We start from the raw sequence: 12,719 nt of genomic DNA on the forward strand, positions 1-12,719 counted from the left end.
CCTCCCCCTCCTTTATTTACGTGGGCATAGGGCACCCCAAAGGCACAACATCAATTGTCTTATCCGTGTGCGGTGCCCCCCTCCACAGTTTACCACCTCGGTCATATTGTCGTAGTGCTTAGGCGAAGCCCTGCGCGGATCACATCATCAACACCATCACCACACCGTCGTGCTGACGAAACTCTCCCTCAACCCTCTACTGGATCAAGAGCTCGAGGGACGTCATCGTGCTGAACATGTGCTGAACACGGAGGTGTCGTACGTTCGGTACTTGGATCGGTTGGATCGTCAAGACATTCGACTACATCAACCGCGTTACTAAACGCTTCCGCTTTCGGTCTACGAGGGTACATGGACACACTCTCGTTGCTATGCATCTCCTAGATAGATCTTGCGTGATCATAGGTATTTTTTCGAATTACTATGTTCCCCAACATTATGGACTAGTGCAAGCCTCTCGGAGTTGGAATATACGCTTTGATAGTGTGATCAAAGCATATGGTTTTATACAGACTTTTGGAGAAGCTTGTATTTACAAGAAAGTGAGTGGGAGCTTTGTAGCATTTCTAATATTATATGTGGATGACATATTGTTGATTGCAAATAATACAGAATTTCTAGATAGCAAAAAAGGATACTTGAATAAGAAATTTTCAATGAAAGACCTCGGTGAAGCTGCTTATATATTAGGCATCAAGATCTATAGAGATAGATCAAGACGCTTAATTGGACTTTCACAAAGCACATACCTTGATAAAGTTTTGAAGAAGTTCAAAATGGATCAATGAAAGAAAGGGTTCTTGCCTTTGTTACAAGGTGTGAAGTTGAGTCAGATTCAATGCCCGACCAGTGCAGAAGATAGAGAGAAAATGAAAGTCATTCCCTATGCCTCAGCCATAGGTTATATCATGTATGCAATGTTGTGTACCAGACCTGATGTGTGCCTTGCTATAAGTTTAGCAGGGAGGTACCAAAGTAATCCAGGAGTGCATCACTGGACAGCAGTCAAGAACATCCTGAAATGCCTGAAAAGGACTAAGGATATGTTTCTCGTTTATGGAGGTGACAAAGATCTTGTCGTAAATGGTTACGTCGATGCAAGCTTTGACACTAATCTGGATGACTCTAAGTCACAAACCAGATACAAATTTATATTGAATGGTGGAGCTGTCAGTTGGTGCAGTTCCAAGCAAAGCGTCGTGGCAGGATCTACGTGTGAAGCGGAGTACATAGCTGCTTTGGAAGCAGCAAATGAAGGAGTCTGGATGAAGGAGTTCAGATCTAGGTGTAATACCTAGTGCATCGGGTCCAATGAAAATCTTTGGTGACAATACTGGAGTGATTGCCTTAGCGAAGGAATCCAGATTTCACAAGAGAACCAAACACATCAAAAGACATTTCAATTCCATCTGCGATCAAGTCAAGGAGGGAGACATAGAGGTTTGCAAGATACATATAGATCTGAATGTTACAGACCCGTTGACTAAGCCTCTCTCATGAGCAAAACATGATCAGGACCAAGACTCCATGGGTGTTAAAATCATTACTATGTAATCTAGATTATTGACTCTAGTGCAAGTGGGAGACTGAAGGAAATATGCCCTAGAGGCAATAATAAAGTTGTTATTTATATTTCCTTATATCATGATAAATGTTTATTGTTCATGCTAGAATTGTATTAACCGGAAACATTGTACATGTGTGAATACATAGACAAACACAGTGTCCCTAGTATGCCTCTACTTGACTAGCTCGTTAATCAAAGATGGTTAAGTTTCCTGACCATAGACATGTGTTGTCATTTTATCAACGAGATCACATCATTAGAGGATGATGTGATGGACAAGACCCATCCGTTAGCTTAGCATAATGATCGTTTAGTTTTATTGCTATTGCTTTCTTCATGACTTATACATGTTCCTCTGACTATGAGATTATGCAACTCCCGAATACTGGAGGAACACCTTGTGTGCTATCAAACGTCACAACGTAACTGGGTGATTATAAAGATGTTCTACAGGTGTCTCCAAAGGTGTTTGTTGAGTTGGCATAAATCAAGATTAGGATTTGTCACTCCGTGTATCGGAGAGGTATCTCTAGGCCCTCTCGGTAATGCACATCACTATAAGCCTTGCAAGCAATGCGACTAATGAGTTAGTTGCGGGATGATGCATTACGAAACGAGTAAAGAGACTTGCCGGTAATGAGATTGAACTAGGTATGATGATACTGACGATCGAATCTCGGGCAAGTAACATACCGATGACAAAGGGAATAACGTATGTTATGCGGTTTGACCAATAAAGATAGTCGTAGAATATGTAGGAGCCAATATGAGCATCCAGGTTCCTCTATTGGTTATGGACCAGAGATGTGTTCCGGTCACGTCTACATAGTTCTCGAACCCATACGGCCCGCACGCTTAACGTTCGATGACGATTTGTATTATGAGTTATGTGTTTTGGTGACCGAAGTTTGTTTCGGAGTCTTGTATGAGATAACAGACATGACGAGGAGTCTCGAAATGGTCAAGAGGTAGAGATTGATATATTGGATGAAGGTATTCGGACACCGGAAAGGCTTCGGGACGTTTCGGATATTTATCGGGGAACCCAGGGGTTACCGGAACCCCCGGGGAAGTTATGGGCCTTAATGGGCCATAAGGGAGTAGGAGAGGGCAGCCCGTAGGGTGCCCCCCGAAGGGAGTTTGAATTGGACTAGGGGAGGGGGTGCGGTCCCCTCTTTCCTCTCCCTCTCCCTCTCCTTCCCTCTTTCCTCCTCTTGGAATAGGAAAGGGAGTCCAACTAGGTTGGGAATCCTAGTTGGGCTCTCCCTTGGCGCGCCCCCTCATGGACGCCGGCCTCCTCCCTCTCCTCCTTTATATACGGGGGCGGGGGGCACCCCAAAGACACACCAAGATTTATCTTAGCCGTGTGCGGTTCCCCCTCCATAGTTTACCACCTCGGTCATATTGTCGTAGTGCTTAGGCGAAGCCCTGCGCGGATCACATCACCAACACCGTCACCATGCCGTCGTGCTGACGGAACTCTCCCTCAACCCTCTACTGTATCAAGAGCTCGAGGGACGTCATCGTGCTGAATGTGTGCTAAACACGAAGGTGCCGTATGTTCGGTACTTAGATCGGTTGGATCGTGAAGACGTTCGACTACATCAACCGTGTTAACATAATGCTCCCGCTTTCGGTCTACGAGGGTACGTGAACACACTCTCCCCTCTCGTTGCTATGCATCTCCTGGATAGATCTTGCGTGATCGTAGGAAATTTTTCAAAATACTACGTTCCCCAACAGCTAGTGTGGTTGAGACGCCGGCTGTGGACTGTAGCCGATGCACCTTCTCGCGTAAGCCATAGGTGTACTATACACCGACGGTGCTCCAGGATATTTTGTGCTGCATCTCACATGGTTGGTGATAATAAACTGTGTGGTATCTACTTGATTTTTCATCTTGAGTTGAATACATAATAGGGTCAAAGCGGCAATGGACGGTGTTTGAATTGCTAGACCTTTTATCAGCAGTGAACATGCAAATATGTGTGTCGTAAAAGAATTGGAATTATTTAGGGTTCATTTGAACATTTTACACACTAAATTCTAGTAAATCCAAAGCTTGTCTGAAATTCATGAAACTTGGCATGTTGTCATGGAGCGGCATCAACATGCCATGGTAAATTTTTTGTCCCATTTGGGGCAGGTTTGGGTATATGCTTTTCACAAACCAGAGCTTCTCGCAACAAGCCTGATGGTTTCGGTAGGGAACGTTTCACCTTTCTGGACGAAACGATATCGATTGCCCCTTCTCGATTTCAATTTTTTTCCTAGTATCAACATAGAACCACAGGAGTGTTGTGTCTCTTTTTGGGATTTTTCGGGGTTCATTTGGACATTTTTATGCATTAATTGAGTTTTCAATTCATTTATGTGCATAATTAAAATTTGAACTACATGCACATGCTCTAATGCATATAAATTAGTTGAAAATTCAAATTTGTGTCCTTGGTTGCATGCTTAGGTCCCATGCAAGAAATGGGAATGGATGTCAAACACCCTGCCACCGTCACTCGGCCGCAAACATTGAGATACCTTGTTTTTAAATTCTAGTAAATCCAAAACTCGTCTGAAATTCATGAAACTTGGCATGTTTTCATGGAGCGGCATCAACATGCCATGGTTAATTTTTTGTCCCATTTGGGGCAGGTTTCGCGATATGCTTCTCACAAACCAGAGCTTCTCACAAGAAGCCTGATGGTTTCGGTAGGGAACGTTTCACCTTTCTCGACGAAACGATATCCATTGCCTCTTCTCGATTTCAATTTTTTCCTAGTGTCAACATACAACAACAGGAGTGTTGTGTCACTTTTTGGGACTTTTCGGGGTTCTTTTGGACATTTTTATGCATTAATTGAGTTTCAATGCATTTATGTGCATAATTCAAATTTGGACTACATGCACATGCTCTAATGCATATAAATTAGTTGAAAATTCAAATATATGTCCTTGGTTGCATGCTTAGGTCCCATGCAAGAAATGGGAATGAATGTGAGCCACCCTGCCACCGTCACTCGGCTGCAAACATTGAGATACCTTGTTTTTAAATTCTAGTGAATCCAAAACCTGTCTGAAATTCATGAAACTTGGCATGCTATCTTGTAGTGGCATCAACATGGCGTGGTAAAATTTTTGTCCCATTTGGGGCAGGTTTGGGTATATGCTTCTCACAAACTAGAGCTTCACACAACAAGCATGATCATTTCGGTAGGGAACATTTCACCTTTGGGGACGAAACGATATCCATTGCCTCTTATTGCTTCCAAAAAAAATTTATCGTGTCAACGTAAAACAACAGGAGTGTTGTGTCAATTTTTTTTTATTTTTCGGGGTTCGTTTGGACATTTTTACGCGTTAACCGAGTTTTCAATGCATTCATGTGCATAATTCAAATTTGAACTACATGCACATGCTCTAATGCATATAAATTGGTTGGGAATTCAAATCTATGTCCTCGGTTGCATGCTTAGGTCCCATGCAAGAAATGGAAATGAATGTCAAACGCCCTGCCACCGTCACTCGGCCGCAAACATTGAGATACCTTGTTTTTAAATTATAGTAAATCCAAAAGTCGTCTGAAATTCATGAAACTCAGCATGCTATCATGGAGCGGCATCAAAATGTCATGGTAAAATTTTTGTCCCATTTGGGGCAGGTTTCGCGATATGCTTCTCACAAACCAGAGCTTCTCACAAGAAGCCTGATGGTTTCGGTAGGGAACATTTCACCTTTCTGGACGAAACGATATACATTACCTCTTCTCGATTTCAATTTTTTTCCTAGTGTCAACATAGAACAACAGGAGTGTTGTGTCAATTTTTGGGATTTTTGGGGTTCGTTTGGACATTTTTATGCATTAATTGAGTTTTCAATGCATTTATGTGCATAATTCAAATTAGAACTACATGCACATGCTCGAATGCATATAAATTGGTTGAAAATTCAAACATGTGTCCTTGGTTGCATGCTTAGGTCCCATGCAAGAAATGGGAATGGATGTCAAACACCCTGCCACCGTCACTCGGTCGCAAACATTGAGATACCTTGTTTTTAAATTCTAGTAAATCTAAAACTCGTCTGAAATTCATGAAACTTGGCATGCTATCATGGAGCAGCATCAACATGCCGTGGTAAAATTTTTGTCCTTTTTGGGGCAGGTTTGGGTATATGCTTCTCACAAACCAGAGCTTCTCACAACAAGCTTGATTGTTTCGGTAGGGAACGTCCCACCTTTGGGGACGAAACGATATTCATTGCCTCTTATTGCTTTCAAAAAAGTTCTCGTGTCAACATAAAACAACAGGAGTGTTGTGTCAATTTTTGTGATTTTTTGGCATTTGTTTGGACATTTTTATGCATTAACTGAGTTTTCAATGCATTTATGTGCATAATTCAAATTTGAACTACATGCACATGCTCCAGTGCATATAAATTGGTTGAAAAATCAAATCTTTGTCCTTTGGTGCATGCTTAGATCCAATGCAAGAAATGGGAATGAATTTCAAACATCGGGGAATCGTTGATTGCCGGCAAAACGTTGAGATACTTTGTTTCTAAATTCTAATAAATCCAAAACTCATCTGAAATTCATGAAACTTGGCATGCTATCATGGAATGGCACCCGACATGATGTGGTGTTTTTCGTGTCCATTTGAGAGAAGGCGCACTCGAATAACAGCCAACAAAGGCATTTTGAAAAAATAGTTGCCACTTTAATATCTCAAACGTTTGTATAATTCAAACCGTGTGTGTTCTGTTAACCATTCATGTGACGCCATGTGTCTTGGTTTTAATAGCTATAGGAGGTGTCGTGCGGACAGTTGCTTGACCTTGACTGAACGGGAGGCGTGCGAGCGCAGTCCAGTGTGCAGGCTGACCGAGAGGCCTGCAAGCTGTCCTCCAATGCGTAGGCTCATCGGGAAGCGTGCGAGCTGTACGCTGCGCAGGATCATTGGGAAGTGAGCCCTTTGACTTCCATGGTCACCCGCCTTCCTCTCCATTAATGGCGCCCGAGCCGCTGCTTAATATGGGCGGCCTTACTGTTCGCCTCCCATTCCCCTCCCTCCCGCAGACCTCACCAATGCCATGGCGCAGAAGGATGATCTGCCACTAGTCTTCAAGTTTGGTGAAGTCGACTCCAAGCCGGAGGAGATAGAAAATAAGGAGGAATGGGGCCTCATGGACATGACCCAGAATGAGTTGGCCGTGGCGGTTGCTGGCCCCGCTCCCATCCCCACGCCCGTGCCAACGACCATCCCCGTAGCATTGACGGGCTAGTTGTCGAGCACTATCGCAGAGCTGGAAGCCATGGGCGTCAGCAAGGTCTCCGTGGGTTTAAGTCTATGACGAATATGTGACTCCGAGTGCTCCTCACCCATGCGGTTCGAATCTGACTTGATCAAACTTTGTGATGTAGCATGAATAGAGTTTGAGATGAGAAAAGCATAGATAGCTAGAGGAGGTTCTTAGGCATTCTTGTACATCCATTTGGCAAAATAAGAAGAGCCAAACAATCAAAGCAACAAATGGATGTCCTCGAATGGGAAAAATATGCAATCAACATGCTCACACAATAAAATGACAAATGAAATATGTGGCAAAGCATGCACAAATACTCTAGCATCTATCAAGCAATTGGTGATGACTAGGTCATTTATATATGAATATATTGACTTAGGAGTCAAATGAGAACATTTGATCATAGGTCACACTCATTGTTTAAGCGCAAGTGGGGTTACCACTTTTACATAAAGCATTGTTATGCTCACACCTTTAGAGTTGCTTTAGCTCAATTCTTAGAGTAAAGCTCCCCCTAGATGTGATATCCCCCCTAAGAGGGATGAACTAACCTTGGGTTTTGTCGATGATGACTTCATGTAGATGTTGAAGATGTGGATGCTCAATGTTGATGTTGATCGTTTGGAGCAATCCATTGGAGTGAGTTGCACTTTCAATACCTACACGTGTTAGTCCCACAAGGAACAAACAAGGATATCCATAGACATAGAGTGAAATACACACAAGATGATGTCCATGAAAGCATTAGGTTACCTTGTCCCTTGTCTTACCAACAAGAGGGTTTGTGACTCCTTGAACTAGTGCAAGATGTGGAAGTTGTTTGCACTTGTTCTCGCCAAAATGATATGAGTGAAGTATGTTGGTGGAGTCACCCTCAAGAACTCTCTAGTTCTTCTTCTTCGGGATCCACATCAACTTGTTGGCAATCCTTGGAGTTGTAGTCGTACTTGATGAAGTAGAACTTGATGTAGTCTTTGGAACCCACTTAACCAAGGCTTTGGGAGCTTATTCAAATGCATCAATCTCCTCTTGAAGCTTGTCCTTGCCTTTTTTCTTGTGGTCTTGTGGTGGAAGATCATCTTGAGCTTGTGTTCCCTTGAAAGAAGTAGGATCATACTTCTCTTGTTGAGGAACAAACTTCATCTTGGGGTATTTATATTCTTCCCACTCAACTCCATTGGCATTGAACTTTCGTTCAAAACCAACACATTGATTCTTCCGATGCCTTCCTTGCTTGGGTACAATTTCCTCAAATTGTTTACTTCCGGCAAGGCACCTTTCTCTATAATTCCCTTCAATAAGCTATTTTCTTGCTCAAGTGTAACTTGGCTAAGAGAATCATTAGTAGAATCAAGAGAACTACTAGAAGTAACAACATTGGATTAACATGATTATTGTTACTACTAGAAGAAGAATCTTTCTTACTCTTGTTGCGATATTTTACTTGAGGCATGTAAGTAGACAAGAGGAAATGCTTGGTGATGTAAGAAGAACTTTTCTTGTGAAGATCATCATTGATTGCTTTTAAGAACCCATGCTCTTGCTCTAGATTGAGCTTTTTAAAGCGTAGCTTCTCATGAGTCTTTAAAAGCTCTCGATGATCTTCCAAGGTAGTTTCATGAGCTAACTTAAGAGTGCTTAGTTCTTTAGTTAGATGCTCAATCTCCTTCTTATCACCGTCATTCATTTTATCTTGATTAGCATGATTAATAGCAAGTTCATCATAGATTTCATCACTAGAGTTGTCAACAAGTAAATCATCATCACCTAGAAAATCATCTTCATCACTATTGAAATCAAAATACTCGGGGTGTGATACCTTTGGGCCCTTAGCCATGAAGCATCTTCCAATTCCTTCATTTGGTGAGTCAAACATGTCATAGGAGTTGGTTGACACAAGTGCTAGACCGGCAACACCTTCATCTTGAGTATATTCGGAGTCGGAGTGATAACTCCTCTCGGAATGATGGTCAGAGTCGAAGCCGGATACCCATTCACCAATGTGAGCTTGACGTATTCGTTTTGTGTAGCTCCTTGATGACTTGTCCTTCCTTTCCGAATCCTTGGTTCTGCGAGAGGTTCTTCGTTAATAACGATCATCTCTACTCCTTCTCTCTCTTGGAGGTGATTCTTCTCTTCTACTTCTCCTTTGAGGTGAGTCTTCTCTTATTTTGTAGGGAGCCATACACTCATTGGAGTAGTGTCCGGGTCTTCCACAATTGTAGCAATTACACTCATGACTAGAAGATCTTTTGTCATTGTAGGACCTTGACTTGGAACTTCTTTCTTTGCTTCTACTCTTGTAGAACTTGTTGAAGTTCTTCACCATTAGGCTCAATTCCTCATTGAAGACTTGTTTCTCCCTTGATGATGTAGGATCATCACATGAGGCTTTGTAAGCACCACTATACTTGTTGTGAAGCTCTTCTTTATCCTTGAGTGACATCTCATTAGCAACAATTCTCCCAATGACTTCCGTTGGCTTGAGATCTTTGTAATTGGACATCATTTGGATCAATGTGCACATGGTATCATATTTTCCATCCAAGGCTCTTAGGATATTCTTGATGATGAATCTGTCGGTCATCTCTTCACTTCCTAAGCCGGCAATCTCATTTGTGATGAGAGCAAGCCTAGAGTACATTTCAGTGGCACCTTTGCCATCCTTCATTTTGAATTTGTCAAACTGACTTTGAAGCACATCCAATTTGGATTCCTTGACGGAGTCGGTACCTTCGTGCATATCAATCAAAGTATCACAAATTTCCTTTGCATTCTCAAGATGGCTGATTTTGTTGAATTCTTTGGGGCACAATCCGTTGAAGAGGATATCGCAAGCTTGAGCATTGTATTGCATCATCTTCAATTCTTCCGCGGTAGCTTCACGATTCAGATCTCTCCCGTCAAAGAATTCACCTTGCAAGCCAATACACACAATAGCCCAAACGGCGGGGTTATGTCCAACAATATGCATTTTCATCTTATGCTTCCAACTAGCAAAAGTAGTACCATCAAAGTAAGGACCTCTACGATGGTAATTTCCCTCGCTGGACGCCATACTCTCCTAGGTTGTGAAACCAAGGCTATGGAAATCAAGGCAAATGGAGACCAAAGCTCTAATACCACTTGTAGGATCGAAAGTATGTCTAGAGGGGGTGATTAGACTACTTGACCAAATAAAAATCTAGCATTTTCCCAATTTTAAGTCTTGGCAAATTTTAGCAACTTATCACAAGTCAAGCAATCAACCTACACATGCAAATCTAAGAGTATAGCAGCGGAATGTAAATCATTGCATATGAAGGTAAAGAGGAGGAGTTTGGAGGGAGCAAACGCAATGTAGACACGGAGATTTTTGGCGTGGTTCCGATAGGTGGTGCTATCGTACATCCACGTTGATGGAGACTTCAACCCATGAAGGGTAACGGTTGCGCGAGTCCACGGAGGGCTCCACCCACAAAGGGTCCATGAAGAAGCAACCTTGTATATCCCACCATGGCCATCACCCATAAAGGACTTTCCTCACTTGGGTAGATCTTCACAAAGTAGGCGATCTCCTTGCCCTTACAAACTCCTTAGTTTAACTCCACAATCTTGACGGAAGCTCCCAAGTGACACCTAACCAATCTAGGAGATACCACTCTCCAAAAGGTAATAGATGGTGTGTTGATGATGAACTCCTTGCTCTTGTGCTTCAAATGATAGTCTCCCCAACACTCAACTCTCTCACACAGATTTGGATTTGGTGGAAAGATGATTTGAGTGGTAAGCAACTTGGGGAAGGCTAGAGATCAAGATTATTGTGGTTGGATTGGAATGTCTTGGTCTCAACACATGAGTAGGGTGGTTCTCTCTCAGAAAATGAATGGTGGAAGTGTAGACATGTTCTGATAGCTCTCTCCATGAATGGAGGATGGCTGGAGGGGTATATATAGCCTCCACACAAAATCTAATTGTTACACACAATTAGCCAAACTCGGTGGGACCGAATAGTTAAACTCGGTCAGACCGATTTAGTTCAAAATGTGAACGTTAGGATTTTCGATGGGACCGACATGTCAGCTCGGTGGGATCGATTTCATTAGGGTTAGGGCATAACATAATCTCGGTGAGACCGGTCACATGAACTCGGCGAGACCGATTTCTGTAATAGGTAAACAGAGAGTTGGTCAGGCAAACTCGGTGGGACCGATAGCTCATTTTGGTGGGACCGAAACGTTACGAAAAGGAAACACAGAGTTTGCATTGCGAACTCAGTGGGACCGATCGCTCATCTCGGTTAGACCGAAACGTTACGAATGGAAATAGAGAGTTTGCAATCCCATCTCGGTGAGACCGAGATCCCTATCGGTGAGACCGAACTGATTAGGGTTTCTAGCAGTGGCTATGTCAAATGAACTCGGTGGTGCCGGATAGATCAAATCAGTGGGGCCGAGTTTGACTTTTGGTTTGGGACATATGTGGATATGAGAAAGTGGTTGAGGGCTTTTGGAGCACATCACTAAGCATTTTGAGCAAGCAAGCCATTAAGCAACAAATCATCCCCTTTTAATAGTATTGGATTTTCCTATGGACTCAATGTGATCTTGGATCACTACAATGAAAATGTAGAGTCTTGAGCTTGAGCCAATATGTGTCCTTAGCATTTTGAGGGGTCCACATCTCTAGTCCATGCCATGCCAATCATTGAAATTTCCAAAATGATCATCTTGAAAGGGTATTAGTTCAATGAGCTATATGTTGTTAAGAATTACCAAAACCACCCAGGGATTAGTTGCACTTTCATGGACCCAGTCCGTGTAGTTGCTACCTTCATCTTTCAACTTAGCTTTCTCTAGGAACGCATTAAAATTCAAGGGAACAGTAGCATGGGCCATTGATCTACAACATAGATATGCAAAAACTATTAAGACTAGGTTCATGATAAATTTTAGTTCAAATAATCAAATTACTAATGAACTCCCACTTAAATCAACATCCCTCAAGTTGTCTAAGTGATAAATGATCCAAATCAACTAACCCATGTCCGATCATCACGTGAGATGGGGTAGTATTCAACAGTGAACATCTCTATGTTGATCATATCTACTATATGACTAACGTTCGACCTTTTGGTCTCCAGTGTTTAGAGACCATGTCTATACATGCTAGGATGGTCAAGTTTAACCCAAGTATTCTGCATGTGCAAAATTGTCTTACACCCATTGTATGTGAACATAGAGTCTATCACAACCGATCATCACGAGGTGCTTTGAAACAATGAACTTTGGCAACGATGCATACACAGGGAGAACACGTCTATCTCGAGATTAAGTGAAGGGGTCATCTTATAATGCTACCGTCGTTCTAAGCAAAATAAGATGCATAAAGGATAAGCATCACTTGCAATCAAGATATATGACATGATATGGCCATCATCATCTTGTGCTTTTGATCTCCATCTCCGAAGCACCGGCATGATCTCCATCATCACCGGCACGACACCTTGATCTCCATCGCAGCGCCGGGGTCATCTCGCCAACTATTGCTTCTACAACTATTGCTAACGCGTAGTGATAAAGTAAAGCAATTACATGGCGCTTAAATTAATAATCAAGTGATTGACACATAGGTCATAAAATAATTAAAGAAACCCTAAGGCTCCTGCCGGTTGTCGTACTCATCAACATGCAAGTCGTGAACTTATACAAAACATGATCATCTCATACATCAACATATATCACATCATATCTTGACCATATCACATCACAACATGCCCTGCAAAAACAAGTTAGACGTCCTCTACTTTATTGTTGCAAGTTTACGTGGCTGCTACGGGCAACTAAGCAAGAACCATTCTTACTACGCAAAACCA

The sequence above is a fragment of the Triticum dicoccoides genome, chromosome 2A (assembly GCF_002162155.2).
Source record: "Triticum dicoccoides isolate Atlit2015 ecotype Zavitan chromosome 2A, WEW_v2.0, whole genome shotgun sequence".
Classification (NCBI taxonomy): Eukaryota; Viridiplantae; Streptophyta; class Magnoliopsida; order Poales; family Poaceae; genus Triticum; species Triticum dicoccoides.